Here is a 20,553-nt window from a genome sequence, read left to right as displayed (position 1 = left end):
GAACCCTTTAGTTTTCCTGTGGCTGCTGTAACAAATTATCACAAATTTAGTGGCTTTAAACCACCCAGTTTTATGATATTGATATTAGAATTCTGTAGGTCAGAAGTCTCATTGGACTACAGTCAAGCTGTAGGCAGACCTGTGTTCACTTCTGGAGGGTGTGAGGGTGAATCTATTTCCCTGCCTTTCCCAGCTTCTAGAGACTGCTACATTCCTTGACTGCTTCCTGCACCACTCAGACCTCTGCTTCCCTTGTCACATCTCTTTCTCTGACTCTGACCCTCCTGCCTTCCTTTTCCATTTATAAAAATCCTGGTGATTTGATTGGACCCACCAGCTCTAGAGAAGCTAGTGGTTGGGGTAGGGGAATGGGAGGTACAAACTACTGGGTGTTAGGTAGGTAGCGAGGATGTATTCTACAACACAAGGAATATAGCCAATATTTTGTAATAACTGTAAATGGAGTGTAATCTTGTAAAATTTGTGTACAAAATTTTTTTAGTGTAAAAGGGAAAAAATATGTAGGACCTACTAGATAATCCATGATCACCTTCCCATCTCAAAATCCTTGATTTCTATTAATAAAAAGCTACTGTATAGCACAGGAAACTTGACTCAATACTCTGTAGTGACCTATATGGGAATAGAATCTTAAAAAGAGTGGATCTATGTATACGTATAACTGACTCACTTTGCCGTACAGTAGAAACTAAAACAACATTTTAAATCAACTGCTGCTGCTGCTAAGTCACTCCAGTCGTGTCTGACTCTGTGCGACCCCATAGACGGCAGCCACCAGCCCCCCCATCTCTGGGATTCTCCAGGCAAGAACACTGGAGTGGGTTGCCATTTCCTTCTCCAATGCATGAAAGTGAAAAGTGAAAGTGAAGTCACTCAGTCGTGTCCGACTCTTAGTGACCCCATGAACTGGGGCCCACCAGGCTCCTCTGTCCATGGGATTCTCTAGGCAAGAGTACTGGAGTGGGGTGCCATTGAATCGACTATATGTCAATAAAAACTAGTTTTTGAAACTCATTGATATAATCACACCTGCAAAGTCACTTTTGCCATATAAGTTAACAAACACATGCACAGTTGTCTGGGATAAGGTCATGGACACCACTGGGAGGGGATTATTTTGTCATTGTGTGCTAGGTGCTTAGTTGTATTCAACTCTGTGACCTCATGGACTGTAGCCAGCCAGCCAGGCTCCTCTGTCTATGGAATTTTGCAAGCAAGAATACTGGAGTGGGTTGCCATTTTCTTCCCCAGGGGATCTTCCTGACCCAGGGATCGAACACATGTCTCCTGTATTGGCAGACAGATTGTTTATCACTGAGCCACTTGGGAAGCTCCCCACACCCTGCCAAAAAAAAAAAAAAAGACTCTTGTCTGGATGGATGATGAGACCCACTAACTGGGATGTATTTTTGTTGAATTAAGCCAATTTACACACCTAAAATCTGTTGCAAATAGTATAGCAATAAAAATACTGATAGTACACCTAGTCTAGAGTCTACACAGGGGCTTCCCAGGTGGCGCTAGTGGTAAAGAACCTGCCTGCCAATGCAGGAGACATGAGACACGGGTTTGATCCCTGGGTTGGGAAGATGTCCTGGAGGAGGGCATGGCAACCCACTCCAGTATTCTTACCTGGAGAATCCCATGGACAGAGGAGCCTGGCAGGCTGCAGTCTATAGGTCGCAGAGATTCAGACAGGACTGAAGTGACGTAGCACACATGCAGAGTCTATTCAAAGGGCATGGGAATGTTTAACCTATCCAAAACAATGGCCTCACTCTTGGTATTAGACCCTCAAGTTCAGTAAACTGAGGTTGACAGTCATTAAAAGCAGGCCCTGCCAACAAAAAGTTGCAGTCATTGTGAGAGGAGATCATAAGGGCAAGAACAGGGAACTGTGGGACACAAAGAAGGGACAAGTTATTGGAGAGCAGAGGCAGGAGGGCAGGAGAGGCTTCCAGAAGGCAGGCCTGCCTGCTCTGAATCTTGAGATATTGAGTCTTGTTGGTTCAATTTTCAGAATAAATTCTTGAGTGTATATTTTTGTTGTTGTTTAGTAGCTAAGTTGTGTCTGACTCTTGGGACCCGATAGACTGTAGCCTGCCAGGCTCCTCTGTCCATAGGATTTCCCAGGCAAGAGTACTGGAGTGGGTTGCCATGCCCTTCTCCAGGGGATCTTCCTGACCCAGGGATTGAACCTGTGTCTCCTGCATTGACAGATGGATTTTTTTTTTTTTACCACTGAGCCATCTGGGAAGCCTTTGCATGTGTACATTACTGTACAAAATAATGTTTATGAAAACACTATGTAAACTATCAAAACCAGCAGAACTGAGATATTACTATTATTTCTAAATCCCCCCACAAATAGGCCAGTCACCCTCTAATGTAAGAATCCCCACCCCCATCATCACACATATACACTTGTTGACATTTGCTATAAACATTATACGTTTATAACATAACATAAATAAGTTTATAATAATGTTTCCAAAATGATTATATTATCTGCCTTCAAAGAAGTCTCCAGTTGGAACAGGAGTCCCTGGGGAATGGCTGAGTGCCACCACGGGCATTGTCTTGCATAGACTGAGCGAGTACTTAATGAAATGAACAGTAATGGCAGAAAATGATTGGAAAATAGGATCATGACTTGTCATTAGCCTCCAGAAAAGGCCCTGAAAATGTGAGCACTGTGAGGAAAAAAAAAAACAAAACAAAAAACCCAGGCAGTGGCATGGCCAAGGTAGTCCTGGCTTGCTGTCCTGAGTAAGAGTCTTATATAGAAGTCAGTTTCATTTCCTCTAGATACTAAACATCAAGCAACATTTGAAAAAAGAATTTTTTGGTAGGGCCAGGCAAGGGTTAGGAAGGCTCTTTCTTCAGCATCAAACTCTTATTTGTAATCTCTGTGTACATTTATTCAAAGACCATCTTGGATTGAGTTAGGCCACTGCCCGGGTCTGCAAGAAGATGAAGACAAAAGGAAGACTTTCCAGGGACTGCAATAAACAGAGTTTTCATTTTGGTTTTGTGTAATCAAAGTCCTGATGAGTCAGCATCAGGTTGAGCTTTAACCTTTAATCCATTGTGCCCTAATGACTTGGGTATGAGACTCCCAGTCACAGCTCCTTTTGCTTTGACTGGGTGTGGCTGGAGTTCTGGGCTGACTGGTGCATCCAGTTGGCTTTCTTGATCTTTACCCTTCTCCCTAGGGCTTTCTTCTTTTCTGTAAGTGGAGTTAGAAAAGGACTTGTTGTTGTTCAGTCACTAACTCATGCCCAACTCTTTGTGACCCCTTGGACTGTAACCCTCCAGGTGCCTCTGTCTATGGGATTTCCCGGGCAAGAATACTGGAGTGGGCTGCCATCTCCTTCTTCAGGGGATCTTCCCAACCCAGGGATTGAACCTGCATCTCCTGCATTGGCAGGTGGATTCTTTACTGCTACGACCAGGGAAGCCCTAGAAAAGGGCACAAGAAAATATCTGGAAGGAGAGAATGATATCCTTCTTTCCAATGTCAAATCTCCTTCCAGCCAGTTAGACGCCGCCTCCAAAGTTCATAAAGGACAAGACCCCAGCACAGACTAAGGGCTTAACCAAGAATTCTGGCCCCTTGGGCAAAGATCTCACAAAAGGTCTTCTACGTTTAATTAAGCAAAACCAGAACAGACCCTCATCACCATTGCGATGCAAAGCAAAAAGGGAACTTCCCTCCTGTCACTAGAACAGTGGTTCCCAAACAGGGGCAATTTTGCCTCTGCAGGGGACGTTTGGCAGCATGGTCTGGAGATATTTTGGGGGGACATGACTTGAAGTGTGGGGGTGTGTGCTACTAGCATCTAGTGGGCACAGGACAGTCACCCACAGTAGACTTCCCCAGTGCAAAAAGACAACAGTTGAGAAATTCTGAGCTAGGATACTCTGTTATCTTTTGAACTTCATCCCGAGCCAGCTACCGTCCCCCTGCCCACCAAAAATCAGTGAGACATGAATGCTAAAACTTATCCTTGACACCTCCTTTCCCTGAATCTAGTGTAAATAGTTTGCCCATTCCACCTATTAGCCATGCACTCACTTAAATGCAGTCAATCCTAGGGGAAGTCAATCCTGAATATTCACTGAAGGACTGATGCTGAAGCTGAAGCTCCAAATACTTAGGCCACCTGGCGCGAAGAGCTGATTCAATGGAAAAGACCCTGATGCTGGGAAAGATTGAAGGTGGGAGGAGACGGGGACGACAGAGAATGAGATGGTTGGATGGCATCACTGACTCGATGGACATGAGTTTGAGCAAGCTCCAGGAGATGGTGAAAGACAGGGAAGCCTGGCGTGCTGCAGTCCATGGGGTCGCAGAGTCAGACACGACTGAGCAACTCAACAACAACACTTAGATGGGAAACCACCTCTCAGATCTACTCTCCTCCCATCCTCACCTCTGCTGTTCTGTTCAGGTCCTTATGGCCTCACCCTTATAGGTCATGTGTGTGTGTGCTGTGTGCTAACTCACTTTAGTCGTGTCTGACTCTTTGCAGCCCACTGGAATGCAGCCCACCAGGCTCTTCTGTCCATGTGGATTCTCCAGGCAGGAATACTGGAGTGGGTTGCCACGCACTTCTCCAGGGGGTCTTCTCAACCCAGGGATCAAACCCTCTTCTCCTACCTCTCTTGCTTTGGCAGTCGGGTTCTTTACCACTAGCACCACCTGGGAAGCCCCTGAGTACCCGTGGCACTTGACAAATTCCTCTACTGTAGCAAATAATACAGACGATTGTAGGCATGTCCATTTTTTCCCACTGGATTCAGGTTTCTGGAAGCCAGAGACTGTTCAGAGTGATTCCAGGATTTCTACCTAGAAGGAGCTTAGGGCCAGCAATCTGATTGGAAGGGGTAACAAGCAGGGGCTTCTCTGGAAGCCATGTGTATATCATGCAAGCACAATAATCTTACTCAAGTTCTGAGTTTATTTGTGATGGCTAGAGGGAAGACACAGTGTGGCACCATGGAGACTATAAAGATGGATGTAACCTGATCAGTCTGGGTTTAATTGACTCATAGGTTCTTTGCTCTTCAGCAAGTGCTTTTTATCTAGAAATGTTGTGGAGGTACACTCAAGGCAATGCTGTTGACACAAGAGGCCTGTGATGGGATCCTCTGACTTTAACCTTAGGCAGAGTAGCAAGGTGCTGAGCAGAGTCTTCATCAATGTCCTGAAACCCATTGATCTCTACGTCTTTACACTTGACAGCAGTGATTAAATTGACTCTTTAAAAATTTTTTATTGGGTTATAATTTACAATGCTGTATTAGTTTCAGGTGTATAGCAAAGTGAATCAGTTATTCATGTACATATATCTAGTCTTTTTTAGCTTCTTTTCCCATATAGGTCATTACAGAGTATTGAGTAAAGTTCTGTGTACTATATAGTAGGTCCTTAGTAGTTGTCTATTTTATATATAGTAGTGTATATTTATCAATCCCAATTTTCAATTTTATCCCTACCCTTACCTCCCAGTAACCATGTCTGTAACTCTCTTTTTTGTAGATAAGTTCATTTGTAGCCTTTTATTTTTTATATCGGAGAAGGCAATGGCAACCCACTCCAGTACTCTTGCCTGGAAAATCCCATGGACAGAGGAGCCTGGTAGGCTGCAGTCCATGGGGTCGCTAAGAGTCGGACACGACTGAGTGACTTCACTTTCACTTTTCAGTCTCATGCATTGGAGGAGGAAATGGCAACCCACTCCAGTGTTCTTGCTTGGAGAATCCCAGGGATGGGGGAGCCTGGTGGGCTGCCGTCTGTGGGTCACACAGAGTCGGACACGACTGAAGTGACTTAGTATTTTTTAGATTCCACATGTAAGCAATATTATATGATATTTTCTTTTCTCTTTATGACTTCCTTCATTCTATATGACAGTCTTCAGGTCCATCCATGTCTCTGCAAATGGCACAATTTCATTTCCTTTTATGGCTGAGTAATATTCCATTGTATACATGTGTCACATCTTCTTTATCCATTCCTCTGTTGATGGACATTTAGGTTGCTTCCATATCTTGGCTATTGTGAGTAGTGCTACAATGAATACTGGGATGCATGTATCTTTTTGAATTATGGTTTTCTCCAGATATTTGCCCAGAAATGGGACTGCTGGATCCTATGATAGTTCTATTTTTAGTTTTTTAGGGAACCTCCACTCTTGAAATCAATGAGGCACTCCTCTCCTCAGAACTCTCCAGTGGCCTCCAAGGCCCTACCCCATCCTACCTTGCTAACCTCCTTTCCCACTGCTGTCCCCCAGTGTGCCCTCCTCTAGTCCCAGAGACCTCCAGTCCCCTCCTCACACAGGCCTATTGCACTTCTGCCTCAGGGCCTTTGCCATGCCTATGTCCTCTGCTTCTTGCCCCACTCCTTCCCTTCATTCAGATCGTTGTTCATTGAGGCCTGCCCTGACCACCTCCTTGAAAATTGAAAACCGCATCAATACTCCCTATCTCCCATCATGGGTCACTCTGTCTCTCTACAGCCAAAAGTAAGCTTCAGGAGGGCAGGGAATTTGCTCTGATTTGTTCCCAGCTGTATCCACAACACTCATAACTATACCTGACACATAGTACATACTCAATAAATATATTTGAATGAACAAATAAATTACACTTTGCTAGGTGCTGTCAGGGATACCAACCAACCAACAAAAGGCAATAGTTCTGGCTGTTGCCCTTGGGGAACTACTAACGTAAGTTATGGAAAGACATAGAAAACAACTAGAGAAAATGAAGCAAATGAAATGCTCTTTTGTGTTACAAGTTTCAGAGAAAGGCAAGACAAACCAATATGGTTGGAATTGCTTGTGAGAGCTTCTTGGAATAGATGGAAGTTAAACTAGACCTTAAAGGATGACCAGAACTTAGAGAAAGAAGTGGGGAGGGAGCTGCAGAAGTGGAAGCAGGGAGAGAGCACGAGTCAATAGTAGTCAGCTTATGGCTGGATCTCAGAAGCAATAAGGAGATTTTCATGAACCAGGTAGTGACATACATAATACATGTGGTGTTTAGGAGATTTGGTGGTCTAAGATGAGTCATCAAGACTTTTTCATTCTTGCCTAGAGGGAAGAAGGTAGTGGAAGGACAGTTTGAGGTTTGGGCAATCAGGAACAGTGTCAGCCTCTAGGCAAAGTACGGGCTCCACCATCAGATCACAGGGGCCTGGAGGCTGATTCTTCCGTGGGCCAAACAACTTGGGGCACTCTGCTACAAAGAATACATGGGGATCGGGGGTTGGGGCCTGGTATCCCTACTCTCTCTCTTTCCCCTTGAGAGCATTCAATATCACCTGCAGGGGCTCCATGGCCTCACTCCCTTCAGGCCGCAAACCCTTCCTCTATGGAACTGACCCTTTTCTGCTTTCTGACTCTTTGGAGGAAGGGCCTCTGTCAGTCAGTTCACTTGCTCAGTCATGTCCAACTCTTTGCAACTACATGGACTGCAGCATGCCAGGCTTCCTTGTCTGTCACCAACTCCTGGAGCTTGCTCAAACTCATGCCCATCAAGTCAGTGATACCATCCAACCATCTAATCCTCTGTTGTTCCCTTCTCCTGCCTTCAATCTTTTACAACATCAGGGTCTTTTCAAATGAGTCAGTTCTTCGCATCAGGCGGCCAAAATATTGAAGTTTCAGCTTCAGCATCAGTTCTTCCAGTGAATATTCAGGACTGATTTCCTTTAGGATTGACTGGTTTGATCTCCTTGCAGTTCAAGGGACTCTCAAAAATCTCCTCCAACACCACAGTTCAAAAGCATCAATTCTTTGGTGCTCAGCTTTCTTTATAGTCCAACATTCACATCCATACACGACTACTGGAAAAAGCATAGCTTTGACTAGACAGACCTTTGTTGGCAAAGTAATGTCTCTGCTTTTTAATATGCTGTCTATGTTGGTCATAGTGTAACAGGAGGGAAAGGGGCAAGGCACAACTTTTGAAAGAATGACATAGCCCAAGGACACAACATAAACTGATTAGAATCAAATGCGATCAAATGGCAGACAAGACTAGACCCTAATCCTCAATCAACAAGTGAAATGACACACCCAGAGGTGCCATGACAGTTCCTCAGCACTGTTAAAAGACCAAGGAGTGAGCGGTGACCCAAATCCAGGAAATCTCCGCCCCTTCCCCAAAATAGTTTGAATAGTCGTCCCACTCATTAGTGTATGAAATTACCCAGCCTATAAAAACTAACCATGCCACATTTCTTTTTTTTTAATTAATTTATTTTAATTGGAGGATAATTACTTTACAATATTGTAGTGGTTTTTGCCATACATTGGCATGAATCAGCCATGGGTGTACATGTGTTCCTCATCCTGAAACACCCTCCCACCTCCCTCCCCATCCCATCCCTCTGGGTCATCCCAGGGCACCAGCCCTGAGCACCCTGTCTCATGCATCAAACCTGGACTGGTGATCTATTTCGCATATGATAATATACATGATTCAATGCTATTCTTTCAAATCATCCCATCCTTGCCTTCTCCCACAGAGTCCAAAAGTCTGTTCTTTACATATGTTTCTCTTTTGCTGTCTAGCATATAGGGTCATCGTTACCATCTTTCTAAATTCCATATATATGTGTTAATATACTGTATTGGTATTTTTCTTTCTGACTTACTTCACTCTGTATAATAGGCTTCAGTTTTATCCACCTCATTAGAACTGATTCAAATGCATTCTTTTTAATAGCTGAGTAATATTCCATTGTGTATATGTACCATAGCTTTCTTATCCATTCATCTGCCAATGGACATCTAGGTTGTTGCCATGTCCTGGCTATTGTAAACAGTGCTGCGATGAACATTGGGGTACACATGTCTCTTTCAATTCTGATTTCCTTGGTGTGTATGCCCAGCAGTGTGTATGCCCAGCAGTGGGATTGCGGGGCCGTATGGCAGTTCTATTTCCAGTTTTTTAAGGAATCTCCACACTGTTCTCCCTAGTGACCATGCCAGATTTCATGGAGGCCACATTCACCCTCTGAGATGGCCCACACTTGTCTGTGGAGTGTGCTTCTCTCTGAATCTGAATAAATCCACTTCTTACCTGTCACTTTGTCTCTCACTGAATTCTTTCTGCGATGAGACATCAAGTAGCTAAGTTTCATTAGGTCCTGAAACCAGGTACTGTGGGGTTTGGCTGGGTTTGAGCCACAGCCACATGGGTTTAAGTCCCAAGGAGGGTTTTCACTGGGTTTGAGCCACAGCCACATGGGTTCAAGTCCCAAGCACAGTTTTGGCTGGGTTCAAGTCCCAGCCATGTGGGTTCAATTCCCAATCTGAGGTAAAAGATTTCAAAAGCTTTTCATCCAAGGAGCAAGCTTCTTTTAATTTCATGGCAGTGGTCAACATCTGCAGTCATTTTAGACCCCCCAAAATAAAGTTTCTCACTGTTTCCATTGTTTCATCATCTATATGCCATGAAGTGATGGGACTGGATGCCATGATCTTTGTTTTTTGAATGTTGAGTTTTAATCCAGCTTTTTCACGCTCCTCTTTCACTTTCATCAAGAGGCTGTTTAGGTCTTCATTTTCTGCCATAAGGGTTGTGTCATCTGCATATCTGAGATTATTCATATTTCTCCTGGCAATCTTGATTCCAGCTTGTGCTTCATCCAGTCCAGCATTTCTCATGATGTACTCTGCATATAAGTTAAATAAGCAGGTTGACAATATACAGCCTTGATGTACTATTTTCCCAATTTGGAATCAATCTGTTGTTTCATGTCTGGTTCTAACTGTTGCTTCTTGACCTGACTACACAGTTCTCAAGAGGCATGTCACGTGGTCTGGTATTCCCATCTCTTGAAGAATTTTCCACAGTTTGTTGTGATCTATACAGCCAAAGACTTTGGCATAATCAATAAAGCAGAAGTAGACGTTCTTCTGGAATTCTCTTGAATTTTTGTAGATCCAGTAGATGTTGGTAACTTGATCTCTAGTTCCTCTGCCTTTTTAAAATCCAGCTTGAACATCTGGAAGTTCACGGTTCATGTACTGTGAAAGCCTGGCTTGGAGAATTTTGAGCATTACTTTGCTAGCATGTGAGATGAATGCAATCCTGTGGTATTTTGAGCATTCTTTGGCATTGCCTTTCTTTGGGACTGAAATGAAAGCGGACCTTTTCCAGTCCTGTGGCCACTGCTGAGTTTTCCAAATTTGCTGGCATATTGAATGCGGCACTTTCACAGCATCATCTTTTAGGATTTGAAATAGCTCAACTGGAATTTCATCACCTCCACTAGCTTTGTTCATTGTGATGCTTCCCATGGCCCACTTGACTTTGCACTCCAGGATGTCTGGCTCCAGGTGAGTGATCACACCATTATGATTATCTGGGTCATGAAGATCTTTTTTGTGTAGTTCTTCTGTGTATTGTTGCCACCTCTTCTCAATAGTTTCTGCTTCTGTTAGGTCCATAGCATTTCTGGCCTTTATTGTGCCCATGTTTGAATGAAATGTTCCCTTAGTATCTCTAATTTTCTTGAAGAGACCTCTAGTCTTTCTCATTCTATTGTTTTCCTCTATTTCTTTGCATTGATCGCTGAGGAAGGCTTTCTTATATCTCCTTGCTATTCTTTGGAACTCTGCATTCAAATGGGTAAATCTTTCCTTTTCTCCTTTGCCTTTAGCTTCTCTTCTTTTCTTAGCTATTTTTCTCTTAGCTTTTCTCTTCTTTTTTTCAGGGATTCTGTGCCTCATTGTTTGGAGAAGGCAGTGGCAACCCACTCCAGTACTCTTGCCTGGAAAATCCCATGGGTGGAGGAGCCTGGTAGGCTGCAGTCCATGGGGTCGCTAGGAGTTGGACATGACTGAACAACTTCACTTTCACTTTTCACTTTCATACATTGGAGAAGGAAATGACAACCCACTCCAGTGTTCTTGCCTGGAGAATCCCAGGGACAGAGGAGCCTGGTGGGCTGCCATCTATTGGGTCACACAAAGTCAGACACAACTGAAGCAACTTAGCAGCAGCAGAAGCTGTGCCTCATCATTAGTCCAGGGCTTGTCCTTTGGCCTCACATTGGGGTGGTGTCATTGGGGCCACTAGCCCAGGTCTCAGCCAGGACCCCTGCCACCTTCTCACTACACTCTCCACCCTGGAGGTAAGCCCTATTCAGGTCCTGCCCCTTCCCTGACCCAGGCAGGGCCAGTCTGTACACACCATCAGGTCTTCAACAGCCCCATCTGTGCTGGTGCCTCAGGACTCAGGACTCTTCACTTTAAAGATGCAAATACATCATTTGCATGTTAGTTTCCTGCAGCTTCTGGCCCTGAAAAGCCTCCGTTGTTTGTCTAGAATGTGTTATGAGTTACATCTGAACACCAAGTCTCCAGCCCTCCTGCCTCTTCTCCATCCCGTCTCTCCAAGGTGTTTCTCTGAGGAGGGGGCTCTTTGCATAGCTGTGACACTGCTCTGGGCATCAGTGTGCTAGTGTGCACTTCCAAAGAACAGAAGGAAAAGGCAAAGGAGAAAAGGAAGGATATACCCATTTGAATGCAGAGTTCCAAAGAATAGCAAGGAGAGATAAGAAAGCCTTCCTCAGGGATCAATGCAAAGAAAGAGAGGAAAACAATAGAATGGGAAAGACTAGAGATCTCTTCAAGAAAATTAGAGATAGCAAAGGAACATTTCATGCAAAGATGGGCACAATAAAGGACAGAAATGATATGGACCTAAGAGAAGCAAAAGATATTAAGAGGTGCCAAGAATACATAGAAAAACTATACGAAAAATATCTTCATGACCCAGATAATTGAGATGGTGTGATCACTCACCTACAGCCACATCCTGGAATGTGAAGTCAAGTGAGCCTTAGGAAGCATCACAATGAACAAAGCCAGTGGAGGTGATGGAATTCCAGTTGAACTATTTCAAATCCTAAAAGATGATGCTGTGAAAGTGCTGCACTCAATATGCCAGCAAAATGGAAAAGGTCCACAGCACTGGAAAAGGTCCACTTTCATTTCAGTCCCAAAGAAAGGCAATGCCAAAGAATTCTCAAACTACCACAGGATTGCATTCATCTCACACGCTAGCAAAGTAATGGTCAAAATTCTCCAAGCCAGGCTTTCACACTACATGAACCATGAACTTCCAGATGATCAAGCTGGATTTAGACAAGGGAGAGGAAACAGAGGTCAAATTGCAAACATCCCTTGGATCATCAAAAAAGGGACAGAGTGCCAGAAAAAACATTTACTTATGTTTTATTGACTATGCCAAAGTCTTGATTGTGTGGATCACAACAAACTGTGGAAAATTCTTCAAGAGATGGGAATACCAGACCTCCTGACCTGCCTCCTGAGAAATCTGTATGCAGGTCAAGAAGCAACAGTTAGAACTGGACATGGAACAACATACTGGCTCCAAATCGGGAAAGGAGCACCTCAAGGCTGTATATTTTCACCCTGCTTATTTAACTTATATGCAGAGTACATCATGAGAAATGCTGGACTGGATGAAACACAAGCTGGAATCAAGATTGCCAGGAGCAATATGAATAACCTCAGATATGCAGATGACACCACCCTTATGGCAGAAAATGAAGACCTAAACAGCCTCTGGATGAAAGTGAAAGAGGAGAGTGAAAAAGTTGGCTTAAAAGTCAGCATTCAGAAAACGAAGATCATGGCATCCGGTCCCATCACTTCATGGCAAATAGATGAGGAAACAATGGAAACAGTGACAGACTTTCTTTTCTTGGGCTCCAAAATGACTGCAGATGGTGACTGCAGCCATGAAATTAAAAGAAGAAAAGCTCCTTGGAAGAAAAGTTATGACCAACCTAGACAGCATATTAAAAAGCAGAGACATTGCTTTGCCAACAAGGGTCCTTCTAGTCAAAAGGTTCGGTTTTTCCAGTAGTCATGTATGGGTGTGAGAACTGGACTATAAAGAAAGCTGAGTGCCAAAGAATTGATGCCTTTGAACTGTGGTGTTGGAGAAGACTCTTGAGAGTCCCTTGGTCTGCAAGGAGATCCAACCAGTCCATCCTAAAGGAAATCAGTCCTGAATATTCATTGTAAGGACTGATGTTGCATCCGAAACTTCAATGCTTTGGCCACCTGATGCAAAGAACTGACTCTTGAAAAGACCCTGATGCTGGGAATGATTGAAGGTAGGAGGAGAAGGGGACCAGAGAAGATGAGATGGCTGGGTGGCATCACCGATTCAATGGTCATGAGTTTGAGTAGGCTCCAGGAGTTGGTGATGGACAGGGAAGCCTGGCATGCTGCAGTCCATGTGGTCGCAAAGAGTCAGAGCGAATGAACTCAGCTGAACTTAGAGGTCACTTTGCTTATCAGACTGTTGGACATTTGCTTCAGCAAGCAAGGAATGGAAGTCTCACTATTCACTTGGAAAACACCAGGCTTGGGGGAGGGCGGGGGAGCAGCAACACCTGTCTTGATTTAGTTCCCCAATGAAATGACACAGTATCGCCCACAGCTCCTTCCCTGGATTGCTCTTTCTGACTCGCTGCTACTTAAAGCAGCATGACTGCAGCTAGACCACGTTGTGGGTCGCATTCCTGGTGCTGGGCCGTGGCCTTGGGCTCTCTGGACCAGCCTCCCCACTTCTAAGTCACAGAAGCCAAGGCCAGCACTTAACTCCTCTGCATCCTCACTTCCCAGGATGGTACCAAGCCTTGCAGATTTGATCAGCTTTGCTTTATGACACAATGCATAGCTGATATTTGTAAATGTTCCATGAGTGTTTGAGGAACAATTCTCCAATTATGGAGCCCAGTGTTCTGTGTGTTTACATTATATCAAGTCTGTGGGTTGTGTTGGTCAAATCCATGCACTTGCTGAGCTTTTCCTTTTCTTATTGAACCTGCCAGTCACTGAGACATGTTAAAATCTCCCACTATGATACTCTGGTGGTGGATCTATCAAGCTCTCCTTATAATTCTGTTCGTTTTTGCTTGACAAAGATGTATTTTTGAAGCTATTTCATCAGAGGCATGCAAATCTAGAACTGTTATAGCTTCATAGTGAACCATCGAGGGCTTCGCCAATAGCTTAGTGATAAAGAATCTGCCTGCCAATGCAGCAAATACAGGTTCGACCCCAGGGTTGGGAAGATCTCCTGGAGGAGGGCATGGCAACTCACTCCAGCATTCTTGTCTGGAGAATCCCATGGACAGAGGAGCCTGGTGAGCTACAGTCCAAAGGGTGGCAAACAACTGGATATGACTGATGGATTGAGCACTTAGAGAACCGAGTTATTAATCACTAAGAAGTAGGTTTCATTAATCTGTGAATGTTATTGGCCTCAGGTTCTGTTTTGCCTAATATTAGTCTCACTTCATAAGCTTTCTTTTGGTTAGTACTGTGTACCTTGTACCTTTCCACACATCCTTACTCGCCTGTCTCTGCTATGTTTTAGATGTGCTCTTGGAAACAGCATAGAGTGCAAATCTCTTTGTTTTCTATCCTATAGGCAATCATTGTCTTTTAACTGTAGAGTTTAGTTCTAGTATGTTTCAAGTTATTTATACTGTCTGGTTTTGTGCTTTCTGTTTGTCCCATTTTTTCTGTTTCTTTTTATCACCTCCTCTTTCGATTTCTTTTAAATGTTGTGTGTGTGTGTGGCTGGGGGGCTCTTCATTGCAAGAGCATGTTCTATTTTTTGTAAAATATGCATACCAGAGGGTTTGTTGTCAGTATTGAATGAGATGAACAAGCTCACCTGAAATGCTTATCCAGTGCCTAACACAGAGTAAGCACTCCTAACTGGGAACTATTATTAGAAGTTCTAGTACTCTTTCAACTTTAGTGTTCCCTTGTATCGTGCAGTTCCGCTTCTGGTCTCCTTTCTGCTGACAATATCCCATTTGTTTTCAGTCCCTTTTCTTTCATTTCTCCTTTACGCCATTTGATTTCCTGTTTCCGCTCAGCCCTCCATCCCCAAGGCAGCTCGGTGGTGAAGCCCCTCGGGGAGGAGTCTGTGTGCTGCGGCTCTGTGGCGCAGTAGGTGCGGGAGAAGACGGTGGCACCTTGACTGAATCCCATTCCACAAGGTGATGGCTGTCCCCCCCAACACGGGGCTTCATTAGCGTGTCATTCTAGGCTGGCCACGGTGAAACTGAATCAGCTGCGATTATCAGTTTCTGTGAAATGGGTCTAAGGCCGCAGAACCCACCAGCTAGGAAACAGTTTAATTCCTTGTGTCTCTTCCTAGAGAGGATGGCCGGATCCTGGCTGTCTGCTCTCAAGAAGTTGTCCCGCTGTGAGAGTGTGGGGGTCACCATACTAGGAATTTGTGTATGTACTAAGCAGAGCCTGGAAAGAGGAACCATTTGTACGCAAACACATTGTGGTCAGAAGGAAACTTTGTTATCATTGTTGTGACAGAACCACAACTAAATTTAGCAGCTACGTACTTTGTGTGTGTGCATGTGCACATGTGTGATGCCTGGAGAAAGTAACACTGTATGTTTCCAAAAGCAAAATCTCCCCAGACCAAATAGAAAACCTTCTTCTTACCTGGTATTTGATTGCCATGACTATTCCTCACCCCACTTACTGCATATCTTCGCTTTTTCTGTGTCCTGGGTAGCATGACATTCTTTCAAAAGAGATTATATCACTAGAGGAACACTGGAACCTGGTGGAGTTTTGGGTGTTTTTCTGTTCTCTGGTGGTTTCTGTGCTTGGATTGAAATAAACTGAGGTGTTGAACATCTGTATTTTGAATGGACTTCACACAAATATGAGAGTCTAATCTCTTTTCTAAATTAATTAATTTATTTTAATTGGAGGATAATTACAATACTGTGATGGGTTTTGCCACACATCAACATGAATCAGAACCCCCTTACCACCTCCCTCCCCACCCTATCCCTCTGGGTTGTCCCCGAGCACCGGCTTTGGGTGCCCTGCTTCATGCATGGAACTTGTACTGGTCATCTATTTTACATATGGTAATGTACATGTTTCAATACCATTCTCTCAAATCATCCCATAATCTTTTGATAGCAATTTTGTATATACTTTTATTCTTCACAGTAAACAGTAAATAGATGCTCTCAGTATTTTTTGAAAGTTGTTCCAAAAGTGCAATATCAACTTACAATGTGAAAGAGATGCTATACATCCCTGTTAGCATGTACAGTAACAAAAGGCCTCTCTGGGATTCACAAGTTCTAAAAATACAAACTATATATAATGTATTATAACTGTCTTCACCAAAGTGAATGCTTCTGCCAGTGTGGAAAATAGGAGCAGTTTAATGTCTTGAAATCCACAGAAAAGATGTGGAGAAGAAGGTGAGATAAACATATGCTGGGGGGGACTTCCCTGGTGGTCCAGTGGTTGAGAATCTTCCTTCCAATGCAGGGAACATGGTTTCCATCCCTGGTCGGGGAACCAAGATGCTATGTGCCCTTAGCAACTAAACCCGCATGTTGCAGTGAAGACCCAGTGCAGCCAAAAACAATAAAACCCCCAAATACATGCCGGAGACCTGGTGCAGAGTGAAACACACCTAGAGACGTGAGACAGTCTTAGGAAAAAGTAGGAACAGGAATAGAGGAGAGAGAGGCAGGAAATGGGAGAGTGCATATTAGAATTTTTTATGTTTTTAGGTGCATCAAGTTTTAGTTGCTCACTTGGGATCTTTGACCGTCATTGTGACATGCAGTTTTTTACAAATTTCATTTTAGTTGCAGCATGAGGGATCTAGTTCCCTGACCCAGGATCGAACCCAGAGCCCCTGCATTGGGAGCATGGAATCTTAACCACTGAACCACCAGGGAAGTCCTGGGTCTTCCAGTTGTAGTAGTCAGGTAAGAATTTGATTTGAAGTGACTCTGAGCGGGTTTCACTTCCCCTAATACGTTCTAGGCCTGTGGCTCTCAAATTTTTTGATCTCAGAACAACTTTAAACTCTTAAAACTTTTGGGAACCGCAATTCAACTTTGTTTCCCTGTCTCCCACAGGTGTTCATCCCAAGGGCACTCCTTCCTTAACATCCTGCACTCTGAACTTCCTCAGAGTTCACTTCCTGGGAAGATTAACCCATGACAAGTGTCCAGCCCAGGAACTTCCATATTTATGCAATTTACTTTCAGTAAATCCCTTTACAGTAAGGGATATACTTGACTTCAAGTAAGTAAATTTAATAATATGTGTGGGGATTATTTGTTTTGTAAACAATTTTTTTTAAATCTCGTAAGGTAGTTCTTCGATAATATAGCTCAGGAAAATATGGCATAATCATTAGGAAAATGCAAATCAGAGCCACAATGATGCACCACTTCCCACTCATCAGGATGACTATTATTTTAAAAAGAAAGGAAAAGAACAAGTTTTGACGAGGATCTAGAGAAGTTGGAATGCTGGGGCACTGCTGGTAGGAATATAAAATGATGACGCTACTGTGGAAATCTGGCTACTGTGAAAAGTCTGGGCAGTTCCTCCAAAAGTTAAACAGGGCTTTCATATGATCCACACATTCTACTTCTAGATATGTATCTAAAAGAACTGAAAGCAGTGACTTTAACAGGCATTTGTACATCCACGTTCATACCAGCATTTTTCACAACAGCTGAAATGTGGACGCAGCCTAAACATCCCTTGACGGATGGATGATCAAAATGTAGTGGAATATTATGCATTCTTCAAAAGGAAGGAAATTCTGACAATGCTAAAACAATGATGAACACTGAAGACTTTATGCTAAATGAAATAAGCCAGTAACAAATGGACAAATAGTGTATTATTCCTCTTATCTGTGTTATCTAGAAGAGTCAGATTCATAGAAACAGAAAGAACAGTGGTGGTTGCCAGAGGCTGGAGGGGAGGGAAGAGTGGGGAGCTATTACTTAATTCACACAGCATTTCAGATTGGGATGATGAAAAACTTCTGGAGATGGATATTAGTGATGGGTGCACAGCAATGTGAATATTCTTAATGTCACTGAATTGTACACTTAAAATGGAAAAAATTTGTGTTATGAATATTTTACTACCAAATACTTTTTTAAAACTAAGTATAAAATATGTCTGGAATCTTGCAATGCATTAGTAAGTTGGTTGCATAAAATAGTTAAGGAGTCATTTTTTTTTTATTGCCAGATAATAGTTCATTGTAGGGATATTCATTGGAAGGACTGATGCTGAAACTGAAGCTCCAATACTTTGACCACCTCATGTGAAGAGCCGACTAATTGGAAAAGACCCTGTTCCTGGGAAAGATTGAAGGCAGAAGGAGAGGGGACGAGAGAGGATGAGATGGTTGGATGGCATCACCGACTCAATGGACATGAGTTTGAGCAAACTCCTGGAGATTGTGAAGTACAGGGAAGCCTGGCATGCTGCAATCAATGGGGTCGCAAAGAGTCGGACACAACTGATCGACTGAACAGCAACAACCACCCTAAAAATATTAGCTAAGTGAGAGAAGTTAGTCACACAAAAAACACGTATTGAAAGATGTCTAGAAGATGCAGGTCCTTAGAGACAGAAACTAGTTTAGAGCTTGCCTAGGGCTGGGAGGAGATGTGGGAAGAAAAGAGGAAAGGCTGCAAAGTGGTGTTAATGGACACAGGGTTTTTTGAGGCAGAGTGATGATAAGGTTTTAAGTTGATTGTGGTGATGATCATACAACTCAATGGCAATACTGAAAATCATTAAATTCACTTTATATCTCAATAACGCTTTTGTTAACAAAAAGATTAATGAAAACCAAAATCACAGAAAAGTCTCTTGAGGAATATCTTTCCTGATTGACCTAAGAAATTAACCTTTTATGCCTCTGTGTGGAAAGGTTCATGAATTTTCTTGTATTTCGCTTCAATCATTCAGTAAATATTGCAAATTTTCTGTGGGCAAATAACGCTATTGAATGACATAGTGACCTACAAAAAAATATTGTCTTAAAACATGGTGTCTGCCTTTCAAAAGCTTTCTCTCTGATTGAGACAAGCCATTCACACATGAAATGAAATTAATTAAGGCAGTGCCACATTGGCGGTCAATTATTGACTCATGTCCATTTGCCACAGGCAACAAACTGAAAGCATTATTATTGTAAAATTAGCGATACTGAAAATAGGATTTCACAGTGGTTAAGAGCAAGGGCTCTGGAGCCAGACTGTCTGGTCTGAATCTTGGCTCCATCATTTACCAACTGTGCGACCTTGTGCAAGTTACTTAAATTGTCTGTGCCTCAGCGTCCTCCTGTTGAAAATAGGGATGATTATGATAATTATGGCACTACTTCACAGAGTTGTTGTGATGATTAGATGTGTTAATACAGATAAAGTGCTCAGAACAGATCCTTGCACATAGTAAATGCTCAATGAAAGTATTAGTTACCATCATTTCCAGAAAACTGTGGGTGACGTCTTTGAGAAATATTGAATATTTGTGCAGTAAAAAGCTTTAAACCTGCATTGAAGATACTTCTTAACAGAGCTGAAACCCTATGCTGGAGATTTTGGCAACACATATGGCAGGTGTCATTCAGGATGTCATAGTTTTATTGGTTCAAGGCATCTACAATGTCCCAAATCCTGACTGAGCATGAAGTACAGGCTCAATAAATATTAGAATTCAAAGAAAAAACCTAGATTAAAATGTTAACATTTTGGATGATGCAATTAATTCATTTTGTAGCCATTTTCTAATTTTTTTTCTGAAAATGACTGGATTACTTTTATTTGTTTTTTATATTCTATTGTTAATATTTCAAGTCCACAGAAATATATAGAGACTAACATGCTGAGCCCTTATGTCAGAAAGTGAAGAAGAACTAAAGAGCCTCTTGATGAAAGTGAAAGAGGAGAGTGAAAAAGTTGGCTTAAAGCTCAACATTCCAAAAAAAGATCATGGTATCTGGCCCCATCACTTCATGGCAAATAGATGAAGAAACAGTGGAAACAGTGGCAGACTTTATTTTTGGGACTCCAAAATCACTGCAGATGGTGACTGCAGCCATGAAATAAAAAGACACTTACTCCTTGGAAGAAAAGTTATGACCAACCTAGACAGCATATTAAAAAGCAGAGACATTACTTTGCCAACAAAGGTCCATCTAGTCAAGGCTATGGTTTTTCCAGTAGTCATGTTCGGATGTGAGAGTTGTACTGTAAAGAAAGCTGAGCGCTGAAGAATTGATGCCTTTGAACTGTGGTGTTGAAGAAGACTCTTGAGAGTCCCTGGGACTGCAAGGAGATCCAACCAGTCCATCCTAAAAGAAATCAATCCTGAATGTTCATTGGAAGGACTGATGCTGAAGCTGAAACTCCAATACTTTGGCCACCTGATACAAAGATCTGACTCATTTGAAAAGATCCTGATGCTGGGAAAGATTGAAGGTGAGTGGAAAAGGGGATGAGAGAGGATGAGATGTTTGGATGGCATCACCAACTCAATGGACATGAGTTTGAGTAAACTCCAGGACTTGGTGATGGACAGGGAGGCCTGGCGTGCTACTGTCCATGGGGTCGCAAAGTGTCAGACAGCACTG

At 43.0% G+C, this 20,553-nt stretch overlaps 1 long non-coding RNA gene across 1 annotated transcript; it reads left to right on the top strand.

Moving 5' to 3' along the window:
* Positions 1 to 16,681: 16,681 nt before the first annotated feature.
* LOC112582149 lies at positions 16,682 to 19,934 on the top strand. The gene is made up of 3 exons (XR_006548927.1): positions 16,682 to 16,867; positions 17,021 to 17,189; positions 19,778 to 19,934. It is a non-coding gene; the product is annotated as an uncharacterized LOC112582149 (long non-coding RNA).
* The last annotated feature ends 619 nt before the right edge of the window (positions 19,935 to 20,553 follow it).

Source organism: Bubalus bubalis, chromosome X, assembly GCF_019923935.1.
Source record: "Bubalus bubalis isolate 160015118507 breed Murrah chromosome X, NDDB_SH_1, whole genome shotgun sequence".
NCBI classification, from domain to species: domain Eukaryota; kingdom Metazoa; phylum Chordata; class Mammalia; order Artiodactyla; family Bovidae; genus Bubalus; species Bubalus bubalis.
The sequence above is the reverse complement of the archived record's forward strand: the minus strand, read 5'-3'. Positions and strand labels throughout refer to the sequence as shown.